This window comes from Ascaphus truei, unplaced genomic scaffold (assembly GCF_040206685.1).
Source record: "Ascaphus truei isolate aAscTru1 unplaced genomic scaffold, aAscTru1.hap1 HAP1_SCAFFOLD_1023, whole genome shotgun sequence".
In the NCBI taxonomy this organism is placed as follows: domain Eukaryota; kingdom Metazoa; phylum Chordata; class Amphibia; order Anura; family Ascaphidae; genus Ascaphus; species Ascaphus truei.
In genome coordinates, this window is record NW_027453887.1 from 78685 (window position 1) to 96519 (window position 17835).

Genomic DNA, 17835 nt, shown 5'->3' on the forward strand with positions numbered 1-17835 from the left:
CTGCCAATGGAAAGATTGATCATCAGATTCTTTCAGGCAGTTAAAAGGTTAAGGCCTCAAATCAAGAACAGGGTACCTACAGGGGACTGGTCCCTAGTATTGGATGTACTAACAGCAGCTCCGTTTGAACCTATACAGGAGATAGGCTTGAAATGGTTATCATGGGAAATAGCGTTTTGATAGCAATCACCTCAGCAAGGAGAGTGGGAGAACTACAGGCTTTATCAGCCAAGGAACCATTCCTAGTCATACATCAAGACAAGGCAGTTCTCAGACCAGTACATCAATTCCTGCCAAAAGTTGTATCACAGTTCCACATGAATCAAGAAATTGTGATTCCGACATTCTGTCCAGAACCAAAGAATAAGAAAGAAGAAAGACTACATAAGTTAGAGGTGGTAAGATGTCTAAAAGTGTACCTGGAAGGATGCGAGATATCAGAAAGTCAGACAGACTATTCATCAATTCCAGAGGGACCGAAGAAAGGTCAAGAAGCTTCAAAGACAACAATTTCCCAGTGGATAGTGTCTTGTATTAAAAGGCTTATGAAAGCAAAGGACAAGATAAACCTTTGAACATTAAAGCTCATTCTACAAGGGCCATGTCTACTTCATGGGCATTTAAAGCCCAGGATACACCAGGACAGATTTGCATACCGGCAGTCTGGTCCTCATTCAATACATTCTTGAAATACTACAGACTAGACGTACAATCATCAGCTGACGCAAGCTTTGGGCGTAGAGTGTTAGGAACTGTAGTAAAATAAAGTGTACTGTATTAATAAAGGTCAAACTGATAAGGCATTAAACTGGTGTTGTCTATTCTGATGTATCCCTCCCTAAAATTTGCACTGCTTGGGTATGTCCCAATGGTGCCCACTGCCAGGGTGATCAGGAAAGGAGAAAATTTAAACAACTTACCGTAATTTTCTTTTCCTGGAACCATGGCAGTGGGCACATAGTTACCCTCCCTGTGTATGTCTAATGCCTATCAGTTATATATTTCAGCTATGGAAGAATTGTAAGACTAAGGTGCAGGTAGAGGGAGGGGCCTTATATGGCCTACCTGCAAAAGTCTACTTCCTGTCCTACCTAGAGTGAGAAGGGATTAACCCAATGGTACCCACTGCCATGGTTCCAGGAAAAGAAAATTACGGTAAGTTGTTTAAATTTTCTCCTTTAATCAATTTGCACTGCCTTGGCTATCCTCCTCCCTTGGGTTTTTGGTGCGAGGCACCGCCAGTCATTGGATTGAAGACACAGACATACACCACACGGAGGAAAAGCCTGAGACAAGATTTGCCTGTGTGGATTTCACCCAGACATGCCCGTGTGAGTGTTGATTATCTCACTTTATTATTGTCACCACCACTTTGCTCCTTCCCCCTTCCCCCCTTTCCCCCCCTCCCCCATCACTCTACCATCCTCAGTTTACTCACGTTGGGCTTTTGTACTTTCTCCCTGCCTACTGTCTCATTATGAGCATGCTGCAGCTGCTTAGAGCCATCTTATGACAGCAAGGAGTATCAGGATTTGCACTAAAGACAACACTGAGGGATTCTTACTCACACAAGCCCGTGTGAGTACACTATTAAATATATATTTATCTCATTATCCCTGTTGCTAAACCACATCATATTGCTGATTGCGGGCCATTTATGTCCTTTTCTGTTTACGGGTATATTTCACCGAGTACACCCCAGCAGATGACCATATCCAGTGACTGAAAAAACCTCAGATTAAAGACAATGCGGAGGGATTTCACTCACACATAAAAGGAAAGGGATCCTCCGGCGCGTGATTCCACTTGTGACTCCAGGACACATGCAATTATAGGAAAAAAGAAGGAACCACAATCAGGGGTGGTTAAAAGGCAGTGAATCATGTAAGGTTAATCTTAATAGGAAATACACTCATATTAATCAGTAATTCTCCAGTAGGATAAGGGAGACTTCTTGATGGTACCTCAAATTGGGGAAAAAAGGGGGAAATATAGTGTAACACCGTTTTATTAACAAATAAGTAAAAAAAGAGATTGAAAAATCACAAACAGCCAACAATTTATGGCAATGAGAAGGAGTGCATCCAGACTCCACAAGCCATCCCACAGAGTCCCTGGCTGTCGGTTTGGGTTCTGCTCCAGCAATCAAGATGGTTTCCTGCAAAGATATGTCAGCAACAGGGGGTCTTCTGGTACTTGTGCACAGACCAGGTTTCTCCCTATTGCTGTCCTCCTTGCCGCAGTTCCCCCTTACACTTCTCGCACATGCGCATCCGTCGCAGTGCTGCCTCCAAGCCGGATGAAACTCCAACTTCTCAATACGGTGGCCTGTGATGCCCAAAGTTTGTCAGACGCGTTTCGCCAATATCTTCTTCAGTGACAATAATCCACATGGGGTAACAACAGTATTTATATCCTTCAAGCTTCTAATTGCTTAATTAATTTAAAATCCACTTCCAAACTCATTTCTAATATCCTTCTATGTCTTGATTGTAATGACTAACATCTCTCACTATATCATAACTAAAACAAAGTTTATTTTAAAATAATAAGTTACAGTATATACTTTATTGAAATCCACATATTTGGCTGTATTCATCTATTATGTATCAGGGGAGGAGAACACCTTCCTTTGAAAATTGTTTATTTATGTGGTATTATTTAAAAGAATTTGCTTCAAATAAAAGCAGTTAATTCCATCTCCAGATTTAACCCCTTAGGTGCTAGAGTTTGAAGGGTGAAAATCCAAAAGGATTCTCTTTTGGATATTTTTTGAATAAAATCACCCCTCCTCCAATCTGCCTTCACTTGCTCAATACCCCAACATTTTAAACATGCTGGGTCCTTATTGTGTACGTTCTTATAGTGATTAGATACACTGTGTGCTTCTAAACCATTAGTAATATTCCTAATGTGTTCGTCTATACGAGTTTTTAATTTCTGAATTGTTCTCCCTACATATTGGAGATTACATCCACATTGTAGAACATAGACTATCCCTTTACTATTGCACGTAAATGTGATTTAATTGGATAGTCAATCAATGAGACAGAACATTTAAATGAAACTGTCTTAGTGCCTAGCTGTGTGTTATTTCTGCAGGCTTTACAATTGAGGCATTTTGTGAAGCCTTTAGAAAGTTTGATCAGCCAGCATTGTTTCTGTTGTATGGGGAGATAACTTGGCACCAATTTTTGTTTTAAATTAGGTGCCTTGGAGAAGACTACATCTTTTTTTGTTTTTTCCCCTATAATTTCTATTAGCCACTGGTCTTGTTTTACAATGTGCCAATGTTTCCTTAAAATTCCCCTGATTTGGTTTGATTGGGTGCTATATGTTGTTATAAATGGAATAAAATCTTTCCCCATCGGGTTCTCTGTTTTTTTTATAATTATATGCCAGCATATCTGATCTTTTAAGTTCATCTACTTTCTTGATTGTTGTTTCTATAGTTGTTACTTTATAATCTTTCTCAAGGAATCTGTCTTTCATGGACGCAATCTGTTTGTCATAGTCCTCCTGCTTCGTACAGTTATGTTTCAGTTTTATTAACAAATAAGTAAAAAAAGAGATTGGAAAATCACAAACAGCCAACAATTTATGGCAATGAGAAGGAGTGCATCCAGACTCCACAAGCCATCCTCCAGAGTCCCTGGCTGTCGGTGTGGGTTCTGCTCCAGCAATCAAGATGGTTTCCTGCAAAGATATGTCAGCAACAGGGGGTCTTCTGGTACTTGTGCACAGACCAGGTTTCTCCCTATTGCTGTCCTCCTTGCCGCAGCTCCCGCTTACACTACTCGCGCATGCGCATCCGTCGCAGTGCTGCCTCCAAGCCGGATGAAACTCCAACTTCTCAATACGGTGGCCTGTGATGCCCAAAGTTTGTCAGACGCGTTTCGCCAATATCTTCTTCAGTGACAATAATCCACATGGGGTAACAACAGTATTTATATCCTTCAAGCTTCTAATTGCTTAATTAATTTAAAATCCACTTCCAAACTCATTTCTAATATCCTTCTATGTCTTGATTGTAATGACTAACATCTCTCACTATATCATAACTAAAACAAAGTTTATTTTAAAATAATAAGTTATATACTTTATTGAAATCCACATATTTGGCTGTATTCATCTATTATGTATCAGGGGAGGAGAACATCTTCCTTTGAAAATGGTTTATTTATGTGGTATTATTTAAAAGAATTTGCTTCAAATAAAAGCAGTTAATTCCATCTCCAGATTTAACCCCTTAGGTGCTAGAGTTTGAAGGGTGAAAATCCAAAAGGATTCTCTTTTGGATATTTTTTTAATAAAATCACCCCCCCTCCTCCAATCTGCCTTCACTTGCTCAATACTCCAACATTTTAAACATGCTGGGTCCTTATTGTGTACGTTCTTATAGTGATTAGATACACTGTGTGCTTCTAAACCATTAGTAATATTCCTAATGTGTTCGCCTATACGAGTTTTTAATTTCTGAATTGTTCTCCCTACATATTGGAGATTACATCCACATTGTAGAACATAGACTATCCCTTTACTATTGCACGTAAATGTGATTTAATTGGATAGTCAATCAATGAGACAGAACATTTAAATGAAACTGTCTTAGTGCCTAGCTGTGTGTTATTTCTGCAGGCTTTACAATTGAGGCATTTTGTGAAGCCTTTAGAAAGTTTGATCAGCCAGCATTGTTTCTGTTGTATGGGGAGATAACTTGGCACCAATTTTTGTTTTAAATTAGGTGCCTTGGAGAAGACTACATCTGTTTTTTCCCCTATAATTTCTTTTAGCCACTGGTTTGTTTTACAATGTGCCAATGTTTCCTTAAAATTCCCCTGATTTGGTTTGATTGGGTGCTATACAGTATGTTGTTATAAATGGAATAAAATCTTTCCCCATCGGGTTCTCTGTTTTTTTTTTTTATTATATGCCAGCATATCTGATCTTTTAAGTTCATCTACTTTCTTGATTGTTGTTTCTATAGTTGTTACTTTATAATCTTTCTCAAGGAATCTGTCTTTCATGGACGCAATCTGTTTGTCATAGTCCTCCTGCTTCGTACAGTTATGTTTCAAACGTCTAAATTCCCCGTAGGGTACGTGCTCCAACCAATTCTTCTTATGGCAGCTATCTGCCTTAATAAAATTATTGCAATTTACTGTTTTAAAATGTGTCCTGGTATTAAAATGACCTGATTCTATAAAAATCTCTAAGTCTAAAAATTGTTCTCTTGATGTATTCATGCTGTGTGAATTTCAAATTAAAATTATTCTGATTAATAACGTTAAAGACCTGTAATGACGTTTTGTCCCCTCTCCAGATAATAATAATATCGTCAATATAGCGACGGTACAGCACCAGGTTTGCTCCTCAGCTCTGATTGGACCAGATGACTTGATCTTCCCACCAACCAAGAAAAAGATTTGCATAGCTGGGGGCAAACCTGGTTACCATCGCGGTTCCCCTAGTCTGGAGATAAAAGTCCCCCATAAACCAGAATACGTTATGATTCAAGATAAACTTAATCCTGACTACTACAAAATCCAGCTGTGTCGGGTCTATTGTTTCATATTTCTTTAGACTGTATAAAATAGCATCACAACCTTGTACATGATCTATACAAGTGTATAGTGATGTGATGTCATAATTTATGTATCCGCATGCACCCCCCCGTCCGGGCATCCGTTCCCCCGCTGGCTCGGCGGCTGGCCGCTCCCCCTTCTTGGTTCCCCGTTCCCCGTGACTCACTCTTCGCCCCCCCCCCCCCGTTCCCCGTGACTCGCTCTTCGCCCGTTCCCCGTGACTCGCTCTTCGCCCCCCGTTCCCCGTGACTCGCTCTTCGCCCCCTGTTCCCCGTGACTCGCTCTCCTCCCCCCCCCCCCCCCGGGCAAGCGCTTGGTCCCCCGATGTGTTGTCCGGCTGACTGAGGCGCGTGCAGGCAGAGGCAGGAAGCGCCCTGTGTGGGCCTGGGGCCTGGCCTGAGGCCTGAGGTTGCGCGCCTGAAATAGGTGAGTTACTGGGGCCATAAGCTGAGGCGGGAAGCGCAGTGGTGTGACTTACCTGGGCGGGAGGAGGGGGAGGTAGCGCGGGGACGTAAGGGAGCGTTGGCGGCTGGGGTAGGAGGGCCGTGCCGCACTTCCCCTCCGTTCGGAGCCGGTGCAGGGCGGCATACGTGATGGGGGGGGCAGAGAGAGGGGGGCCTGTCACTCCGCCTCAGGCCAATGAGAGGTGTGTGGGGGCGGGCGGGGCGGGGTACAGCGTTTAGCCTTTTTGATCCGCTGCAGCCTCCATAGTTGGTGTAATCAACCGGGACCCAGCCCTGCTATCCGGACGCAGAGAGAGGGACTCACTGCGACCTGGATAGTTTACTCAGCCACGGAGCCCATCTTTATTATTTTTATGTAAGTAACGGCTTTTATTATTTCTTGTTAATAAATCACACATTTTAATCAATTTACACTGCCTTGGCTATCCTCCTCCCTTGGGTTTTTGCTGCGAGGCACCACCAGTCATTGGACTGAAGACACAGACATACACCACACGGAGGAAAAGCCTGAGACAAGATTTGCCTGTGTGGATTTCACCCAGACATGCCCGTGTGAGTGTTGATTATCTCACTTTATTATTGTCACCACCACTTTGCTCCTTCCCCGTTCCCCCCGTCCCCCATCACTCTACCATCCTCAGTTTACTCACGTTGGGCTTTTGTACTTTCTCCCTGCCTACTGGCTCATTATGAGCATGCTGCAGCTGCTTAGAGCCATCTTATGACAGCAAGGAGTATCAGGATTTGCACTAAAGACAACACTGAGGGATTCTTACTCACACAAGCCCGTGTGAGTACACTATTAAATATATATATTTATCTCATTATCCCTGTTGCTAAACCACATCATATTGCTGATTGCGGACCATTTATGTCCTTTTCTGTTTACGGGTATATTTCACCGAGTACACCCGAGCAGATGACCATATCCAGTGACTGAAAAAAACGCAGATTAAAGACAATGCTGAGGGATTTCACTCACACATAAAAGGAAAGGGATCCTCCGGCGCGTGATTCCACTTGTGACTCCAGGACACATGCAATTATAGGAAAAAAGAAGGAACCACAATCAGGGGTGGTTAAAAGGCAGTGAATCATGTAAGGTTAATCTTAATAGGAAATACACTCATATTAATCACTAATTCTCCAGTAGGATAATGGAGACTTCTTGATGGTACCTCAAATTGGGAAAAAAAAGGGGAAATATAGTGTAACACCGTTTTATTAACAAATAAGTAAAAAAAAGAGATTGTGATTTTTCAAACAGCCAACAATTTATGGCAATGAGAAGGAGTGCATACAGACTCCACAAGCCGTCCTCCAGAGTCCCTGGCTGTTGGTGTGGGTTCTGCTCCAGCAATCAAGATGGTTTCCTGCAAAGATATGTCAGCAACGGGGGGGTCTTCTGGTACTTGTGTACAGACCAGGTTTCTCCCTATTGCTGTCCTCCTTGCCGCAGCTCCCGCTTACACTTCTCGCGCATGCGCATCCGTCGCAGTGCTGCCTCCAAGCCGGATGAAACTCCAACTTCTCAATACGGTGGCCTGTGATGCCCAAAGTTTGTCAGACGCGTTTCGCCAATATCTTCTTCAGTGACAATAATCCACATGGGGTAACAACAGTATTTATATCCTTCAATCTTCTAATTGCTTAATTAATTTAAAATCCACATCCAAACTCATTTCTAATATCCTTCTATGTCTTGATTGTAATGACTAACATCTCTCACTATATCATAACTAAAACAAAGTTTATTTTAAAATAATAAGTTATATACTTTATTGAAATCCACATATTTGGCTGTATTCATCTATTATGTACCAGGGGAGGAGAACACCTTCATTTGAAAATGGTTTATTTATGTGGTATTATTTAAAAGAATTTGCTTCAAATAAAAGCAGTTAATTCCATCTCCAGATTTAACCCCTTAGGTGCTAGAGTTTGAAGGGTGAAAATCCAAAAGGATTCTCTTTTGGATATTTTTTGAATAAAATCACCCCCCCCCTCCAATCTGCCTTCACTTGCTCAATACCCCAACATTTTAAACATGCTGGGTCCTTATTGTGTACGTTCTTATAGTGATTAGATACACTGTGTGCTTCTAAACCATTAGTAATATTCCTAATGTGTTCGCCTATACGAGTTTTTAATTTCTGAATTGTTCTCCCTACATATTGGAGATTACATCCACATTGTAGAACATAGACTATCCCTTTACTATTGCACGTAAATGTGATTTAATTGGATAGTCAATCAATGAGACAGAACATTTAAATGAAACTGTCTTAGTGCCTAGCTGTGTGTTATTTCTGCAGGCTTTACAATTGAGGCATTTTGTGAAGCCTTTAGAAAGTTTGTTCAGCCAGCATTGTTTCTGTTGTATGGGGAGATAACTTGGCACCAATTTTTGTTTTAAATTAGGTGCCTTGGAGAAGACTACATCTGTTTTTTCCCCTATAATTTATTTTAGCCACTGGTCTTGTTTTACAATGTGCCAATGTTTCCTTAAAATTCCCCTGATTTGGTTTGATTGGGTGCTATATGTTGTTATAAATGGAATAAAATCTTTCCCCATCGGGTTCTCTGTTTTTTTTTTATATTATATGCCAGCATATCTGATCTTTTAAGTTCATCTACTTTCTTGATTGTTGTTTCTATAGTTGTTACTTTATAATCTTTCTCAAGGAATCTGTCTTTCATGGACGCAATCTGTTTGTCATAGTCCTCCTGCTTCGTACAGTTATGTTTCAAACGTCTAAATTCCCCGTAGGGGACGTGCTCCAACCAATTCTTCTTATGGCAGCTATCTGCCTTAATAAAATTATTGCAATTTACTGTTTTAAAATGTGTCCTGGTATTAAAATGGCCTGATTCTATAAAAATCTCTAAGTCTAAAAATTCTACTCTTGATGTATTCATGCTGTGTGAATTTCAAATTAAAATTATTCTGATTAATAACGTTAAAGTCCTGTAATGACGTTTGGTCCCCTCTCCAGATAATAATAATATCGTCAATATAGCGACGGTACAGCACCAGGTTTGCTCCTCAGCTCTGATTGGACCAGATGACTTGATCTTCCCACCAACCAAGAAAAAGATTTGCATAGCTGGGGGCAAACCTGGTTACCATCGCGGTTCCCCTAGTCTGGAGATAAAAGTCCCCCATAAACCAGAATACGTTATGATTCAAGATAAACTTAATCCCGTCTACTACAAAATCCAGCTGTGTCGGGGCTATTGTTTCATATTTCTTTAGACTGTATAATATGGCATCACAATCTTTACATGATCTATACAAGTGTATAGTGATGTGATGTCACAGGTAGCTAGCAGTAAATCTGATTGCCAGACAACTTGTTCTAATAGCTGTATTATTTGGGTCGTATCCCTTAGATGTGACGGTAATTTATTTACTGATGGCTGTATCTATATAGGCGGATAGATTCTGTGTCAATGATCCTATTCCCGATATTATTGGCCTGCCGGGAGGTTTAACCAACGACTTGTGTAGTTTAGGAAGATAGTAAAATACCGGCATCTTCTGGTTATCTGTTTTGATAAAATCATATTCTTTCTTTAAGAGGATGCCCCTCTGTAGACCATCATCCAAAAGGGACATCATTTCCTTTGTGAATATTATACTGGGATTATTCTTCAGTTTTTTCATATGTAGTTCTGTCTCCCAGCAACCTCTCTGTCTCTTCTATATAGTCTACTATATCTAAAACAACCACCACTCCCCCCTTATCTGCGGGCTTGATTACCACATCTTTATTTTCAGATAGATGATCTAAGACTTCTCTTTCTTTTTTCGTTAGGTTTAGTCTGTTTTTACTCTTCTTATCTTCTATCAATTTTAAATCCTCCTCAATTAGTTTCTGGAATGTTTCCAAGTATGGACCCTTACAATAGCTTGGATACAATTTTGAGGGTTTCTTCAATGTCGTGTGTATAAACTGCTCATTTGTGTTGCCTGTTTTTACCGTGGCTGTTTCTCTTTGATCCTGCTCGGTTTTTGCAAAGTATCTTTTTGGAGTCAGTCTCCTCACATATTTCTGGGCATCAATAAAGACCTGAAACGATGATGTTCTGTTAGAGGGGGCAACATTTAGACCTCTACTTAGGAGTGTTTCTTCTTCTTCCTTCAATTTATATTTACTCAAATTAAAAACTCCTATTGTTTCCCTTATTTTATTTATCTTCTCTGATCCCTTCTTCCCCCTCTGCACCCTCTCTTCTTTCCCCGTTTCTCCCCTCTCTGGAGGTTATGGCTGCATTCGCTCTCAACATTCTTGGATTATAGCCTTCCTGATCTCTGTCTCTCTCCCCTTCTCTCCTCTGTCTTAAAAAAGGAGATTCATGATTTTGGTAATGGGTAACCCTAAGGGGTTAAATCTGGAGAAGCAAATTCTTTTAAATAATACCACATAAATAAACCATGTTCAAAGGAAGGTGTTCTCCTCCCGATACATAATAGATGAATACAGCCAAATATGTGGATTTCAATAAAGTATATAACTTATTATTTTAAAATAAACTTTGTTTTAGTTAGGATATAGTGAGAGATGTTAGTCATTAGAATCAAGACATAGAAGGATATTAGAAATGAGTTTGGATGTGGATTTTAAATTAATTAAGCAATTAGAAGCTTGAAGGATATAAATACTGTTGTTACCCCATGTGGATTATTGTCACTGAAGAAGCTATTGGCGAAACGTGTCTGACAAACTTTGGGCATCACAGGCCACCGTATTGAGAAGTTGGAGCTTCATCCGGCTTGGAGGCAGCACTGCGACGGATGCGCATGCGCGAAAAGTGTAAGCGGGAGCTGTGGCAAGGACAGCAATAGGGAGAAACCTGGTCTATGCACAAGTACCAGAAGATCCCCTGTTGCTGACATATCCTTGCAGGAAGCCATCTTGATTGCTGGAGCAGAACCCACACCGACAGCCAGGGACTCTGGAGGACAGCTTGCGGAGTCTGGATACACTCCTTCTCATTGCCATAAATTGTTGGCGGTTTGTGAGTTTTCAATCTCTTTTTTTACTTATTTGTTAATGAAACGGTGTTACACTATATTTCCCCCTTTTTTCCTCCAATTTGAGGTGCCATCAAGAAGTCTCCCTTATCCTACTGGAGAATTACTGATTAATGTGAGTGTATTTCCTATTAAGATTAACCTTACATGATTCATTGCCTTTTAACCACCCCTGATTGTGGTTCCTTCTTTTTTCCTATAATTTCATGTGTCCTTGAGTCACAAGTGGAATCACGCGCCGGATGATCCCTTTACTTTTATGACTCTTACCTATGGAGGTTGGTGAATCACCTCTAAGAAACTCTGGCAGCAGGACGCCATTTTGTGTGGGACTGAACTTTACCATTTACCTTAATACGGTTGGCGCAACAATTCTTTTTCCCTTTTACTCACACATGCCCGTGTGAGTACACATATCATTATTATTCTAAATATCCCCGACAATTCATCTTATTGCAAGTTTGATACTTTTATTCACTGTATGTTTCTTTCTTTTTTGTATGCGCTCATCATTACCACACTCGCACTCTAACCAAGGATCAGGGGACGATCCTTCCGATTGAGCAGCAGCATCATCAGGGCCAGTATCATTTGTTTTATTTCATACTTTTCTGAATTGAGCCCTTCCCAATCTAGGGAATCACAACACACCAAGCTATTTTGAGGGAGCGCCACTGTTACCCATTCTTGCACTTTCCTTACAAATCTGGTCAGAGGTACAATTTCTCTTAACGCGTTTTAGCTGTCCATAGGGAATGTTATTTAACAAATCCTTATGGTGACAGCTGGTATGGTCCAAATATGTATTGCAATCTATGGACTTGAAATAAGTTTTACATTTGACCTTCTTATTTTCAACATATAGATGCAGATCTAAAAAATGAATATTATCCTTACTCACAGTGTATGTATTTTTTGGAAGAAGCTTGTGGGGAGCGCAGAGTTTCACCATGTAAAGGGAATGAAATATACAATAGTGTAATATATCCTAAACACCTATAACAATGTGCATGGGGATCGAGATTAAGAACTCACATTGTCCCAGACAAATAACAGCATTGGAAGACAGTGTGTAGACTTTGTAGTTTGCAGGGGGGGTCTTGCTTAGAATCCTCTCCCTGGTATCAGTGGAACTCAACCCTCGATGAAAACAGAAACAACTCTAGTGCAACATTGTATGTTCACTAATGATGTATTCAATAAAAACAGTGGTAATCCACACTTACATAAGCACCATGTGCATAGACACGTAACAATCAAAGCGCAGCAGCAGTATACACCATCTACCCCACTCCTTGGATCGCGTCGCGTCACTTCCGGTCCGGCCCGTCGCGTCACTTCCGGTTTCGCGATCGATCTTGAAATGGATCCACACGGGTTCAGGGGCATGGGGGGCACACTCTGGGTTGCTGCTAGTCCACTCTACGCGTTTCGCTGGCGTGCCAGCTTCTTCAGGAGTCCAATCGGCCTCCTGAAGAAGCTGGCACGCCAGCGAAACACGTAGAGTGGACTAGCAGCAACCCAGAGTGTGCCCCCCATGCTCCTGAACCCGTGTGGATCCATTTCAAGATCGATCGCGAAACCGGAAGTGACGCGACGGACGGGAAGTGACGCGATGCGATCCCAGGAGTGGGGTAGATGGTGTATACTGCTGCTGCGCTTTGATTGTTACGTGTCTATGCACATGGTGCTTATGTAAGTGTGGATTACCACTGTTTTTATTGAATACATCATTAGTGAACATACAATGTTGCACTAGAGTTGTTTCTGTTTTCATCGAGGGTTGAGTTCCACTGATACCAGGGAGAGGATTCTAAGCAAGACCCCCCCTGCAAACTACAAAGTCTACACACTGCCTTCCAATGCTGTTATTTGTCTGGGACAATGTGAGTTCTTAATCTCGATCCCCATGCACATTGTTATAGGTGTTTAGGATATATTACACTATTGTATATTTCATTCCCTTTACATGGTGAAACTCTGCGCTCCCCACAAGCTTCTTCCAAACAGTCAAGAGAGGAGGAACTGGATCTTCTCCTGAGAGGGTTGAGCAGCGAACTTTACTATTATAATTTTGAACACTGGTTATATATTTATATTTAATTATCACTATATATTTATATTTATATCTATTAATATCACTATATATTTATTTTTATCACACCTTTATCGGAAGCGCCTCACAATTTTTGTTCTATACTTATCACAGTGTATGTAAACTGAAGATTCCAATCGTTGTGGTTCAAATTATCAATGAATCCCAGGGCATCTAATTGTGTGCCACGCAAACTTAGGATCACATCGTCTATATAACTATGTCACCGGTCCAGACCCGCCCAAGCTCGCCACCCCTCCAGACATGGTCCTCCTCCCAGGCCCCCATGAATAGATTGGCGTAACTAGGAGTGAATCTGGTCCCCATAGCAGTACCACACAACTGCAAGTAAAAACAATAATTGAACCAGAAGTAGTTGTTGTTGTTTAAAATAAAATGTATTCCTAGAATCTTATATGTAGAGGTATCACCCAAAATACGATTGGCCTCACTCATATAGTAGTCTCTTGACATAACTACTATTCCTCCACCTTTATCTGCTTGTTTAATTACAAGCTGTTTATTGGACTGTAATTCTAAAATTTCTTGATGTTCTTTTTTACTTAAATTATACTTTTTATTATTACAATATTTTTGCTGCAATTCTTCAAAGTCCTTGGTAACTAGCTGAAAAAATGTTTCCAGATAGTTACCTTTACAATGTTTAGGAAAAAATTGGGATTTTGGCTTACGACCAGAATGTTGATAAAGTGCTAAATTATCATCAACAACTACTTCATTTGGTTCTTTACTACATTCCTTAAAAGTTTTTTCTTCTGCACTTTGTTTCAGAAAATAGCGCTTGAGAGTAAGTTTTCTCAAATATTTGTGAGCATCCACAAATAGCTTAAATGAATTTGGGCCTTGGACTGGCGCAAAATTCAAACCTTTGTTTAGAAGTGAGATCTGATCTTTCGTTAGTTCCACGTTTCTAATATTAAAGATACCTTTAGGTTGAGTTACCTCATCCTCTTTTTTATTCCACCTTCTCCCACCTCTGGTCCCTCTCCATTTTTTCTGTTTAGGGGTGAGGCCACCAGTGACACTTCTTTTAGGGGAGAAAATCTGTTTGAATGGAGCCACGGATTCAACGTTTTTTTCACCATTTTTTCTTTCTCCGTGGCCTCCTTTCCCCCTTAAAAAGGAGAGTCCGAAAAATATCTGACCCCCCCCCTCTTGGTTATCAACAGATTTATATGCTTCTTGCGGCTTGGAATAACCATGTTTTCCATAAACATTTTTTGATGCTTCCTGTGGTCTACAATATTCACGCTGATCATATGGGAATTTAGAATCTCTCCACTGATCTCTTCTGGGATGTTTACTAAACCTTTTGTACCCTCCCTTGTGATAATTTGGTCTCCAATGTGGAGGTTGATGAAAATTTTGATTCTCTCTATATGAATAAGGATTTTCATAGTACTGTCTCTTGTGATAATTAAAATTACCCCATCCTCTATAAGTATTCCGCATTTGGGGATTATACTCTCTAGGGGGATACTGATTCTGATTATAATCATAAACTCTTAAAATCTCTCAAAGGTTCCTTATGGGTAGAATCTTTTCTATCAAACTTGGTGACATGAATCTGGTCATCTGACACTAGTATTTTAGGACTACTTATTGAATCGGTTGATTTTAACCTCTCGTTCGGTTTAGAAGTATCCTTATCTTTTATCTCCAAATTTTTATTTGACCAGTTGCTAACCTGGTCCTTTAAGTAGTCTAATTTGTCTCTCTGAAACTTTTTTGTTTTATGCCAATAACAGATTCTTCCAATTTTTTAATTTTAGCCTGAACCTCTTTATCTCATTTAAAATTCTGTCAAAATTTGCACGTGAGGGACGCTAAAACAGATGGATTTTCTAAGATGGGTGTTGTCTTGCCCAAGTGTGAAAGCTGGATTGAATTAAGACACTTCAACGGATGATTTGAAGACAGACAGACAATTTGAAATATGGTTTTACCTAGCAATAACTTAAGTAGACACAGCAGGGGATGGTTTGAAGACAGACAATTTGAAATATGGTTTTACCCGAGAAGAGAAGAAAAAGATGATCAGTAATTCAATAGAGTTCCCAACTTCCTTTTAAACTTCAGCACTAACATTCTACTTTAAACCTGTCTACTTAAAACATGGCTGCAAAAAATGACAAGGATTCCACTTTGGGTCCCATGGACACTGCAGTATGACTGGATTCTTACTGTGTTACTCCATCGCAACTTGGCCTTCCAATTCCATGCCTTGTGGAAAGTAGACTGTAATACTGCAAAGGTATTGGAGTCACGCTTCCTGGAGCGCCTCACTTGCTCAGGTGGTTCAAACTTTGTAATCTTGTTTTTCAATTGAGCGGTGTCCTCCGCTCTCACTGTACCGTTGTCTTCACGGGCATTCGTTTCTGTGGGATACAGACGCTTGGGCCGGGCCAATACCTTTTTCTCCAGCTTCAGCTGAGAAACATCCAGCTGGGCAGCAGTAGAGTACAACATAGCATCATGCTCAGTCTTTAGGGCCTTGAGTGCCTCGTACAGGTCACACTTTTGTTTCTCTGCCATCTTGATGCCAGCACGCTCAGACTCCAGATCCTTCCTCAAGTCTTGAAGCTATCCTTCTGCATTTCTTTTTTCACTCAGTGCAGCTGCCAGTTCAGCTTTTTTGGCGTTGAGTCACGATTCAACATCTGTCAGCTGATTCAGCACAAGGCTTAAACCGGCTTCCATTTTTCCATTTCTGGCCTGCAGCAAAAATCCACCTTTGCTCACAGCTAACAAAATCCATTTTGAAATTATAATACACACCGTCGTGCCAGGCAGAGAAAAGACCCCACAAGTGGGTTCAACAACTATAAATATTACAACAAGACAAACTGCCTGCAACAGACTAAGCAAATAATGAGGACTTAAATTAGTAATATAATAATCACTAACGGTGCTAGGGACTAGAAGTAATATCCCCCCTACATATCCTCTTTTTCTTAGCTATACATCTTATTACTCTCTCCCTTTTCCTATGGGATACTGTTCTTATGTTATGTTTCCATGTGCTGTATACTAGAGGCCATTATCTCTAGGTATATTTTCTTCTTTTAAATCACCATTTTATTTAGTTTCCAAAAAAGTGCTACAAAGCCCCAGGCAACACCACCCATGGGAGATTGAAAACCCCCTCATGAAGGTCCCCTTTGCCCGTTAGCCTTAGCACCTTGAGCTGACAGTTACAGGGGTACCCCGATCGTGAGAAAGCAAGGTTCAAATACCAGTGGGGTGCATGGCGGGCCCAATCACATTCTTCCTTTGGGATTTCAGGCATGAGCACGCCGATGCTGCATACTGATTGTGAATTGTAAATCCACCACTGCCCTGCCCCCCACAGCTAAATGCTTTTCATTCTGGATTAGAGTTACAAATACAAAATAAAGTTGTGTGTGTGTCTCCTGGATTCTGACTATAGATGTTTGCCTCAGATTCCCATATGAACACCTCCCTCAGCCTGGCAATGTGCTTGTGGGGAGGTTACGCCAGCGCATGTGTAACAGGAATCTCTGCCATAGAGGTGTGCAAGTGTAACCATCAGTGGGAAAGGTCCCTGCGTGAGGTGGCACCACTTGTTACATCATTACTTCATATGTCAATAATAAAGGGATACTTAACCCCTCAGGTGCCTTTTCATGTAAACGTGTAACCAGTGAAATAGATGGTCAGCCCTTGCTGCTCCCTAGAGATATTAAAGGAACATGATATACAGTATTTAAAGGCGGCTGCATTAATGTCCCTCACTGGGGACGTTAGTCTGTGTCTCTGTCCTCTACCTCAGTATTCACGGGACACTGTAAGACATTTGGTCGCAGCCGTTTCTCTGTGACTCACCCCACCGCCAGCCACTTCACCGCTATGTTAAGTGCCTAAACCCCTATCATGGGAGAGGGGGTTTGGCCCGGGATTAAAGGGGTTACACCCCATTTGGCCACCCCTACTCTCACCTGGGAAGCAAGGGGTTAACTGGACTGTGGTCCAGTAATGTGTTTTTACTTTGCTTCAGCATCCTAATGTATATTCCCGTTACAATGTATTATCACCATGTAAGTGTCTGCACCACACACACACTGGGGCTTAAGGGGTTAATGAGCTACAGTTTTAGGGACATACAAATATGTGTGGTGTCTTTTCAGAAATATCTGGGCTTCAAAAGGCTTGATTGAAGTTGGGTGTGAAAAGTACAGAGGGGGTTTGTGTATGTTAATACCTAATTTGCAGGCCAAGGGTATATTGCTGGTAGAGACAGCTAGGACCCAGGTCTGGAGCATTGGGTGTGAAATATAGCACCTGTGACAATTGTTCTCTACGCAGGAGGTCCAGCTTCAAAGCATTTCTTGACAAGGGGTTATGGGGGCCAGGGGTGCAGTTACAGAAGGAGATATCAGAATGAGTGACCTAATTAAATATAAGAATATTATGAGATGTCCTCGGCTGAACATGCTAAAAGTAACATCTGTGGATCCGTGGGACCGATTCGCACATAATGATTACAGACAAGCAAAGAAAAGAAAGAAAGCTCCCTAATAGCCGCACAAGAGAACACCTATACATATGTTAAAAATGACTATTTATTGATAAATGATTACAGACACATGATGTCTAGCAGGTACTAAGAGA

General features: G+C 41.0%; 1 protein-coding gene across 1 annotated transcript in view; it reads right to left on the reverse strand.

Moving 5' to 3' along the window:
* The window catches only part of LOC142474965 (uncharacterized), a 70108-nt gene that overhangs the window by 34182 nt on the left and 18091 nt on the right, over nucleotides 1-17835 (reverse strand). The window lies entirely within an intron of this gene.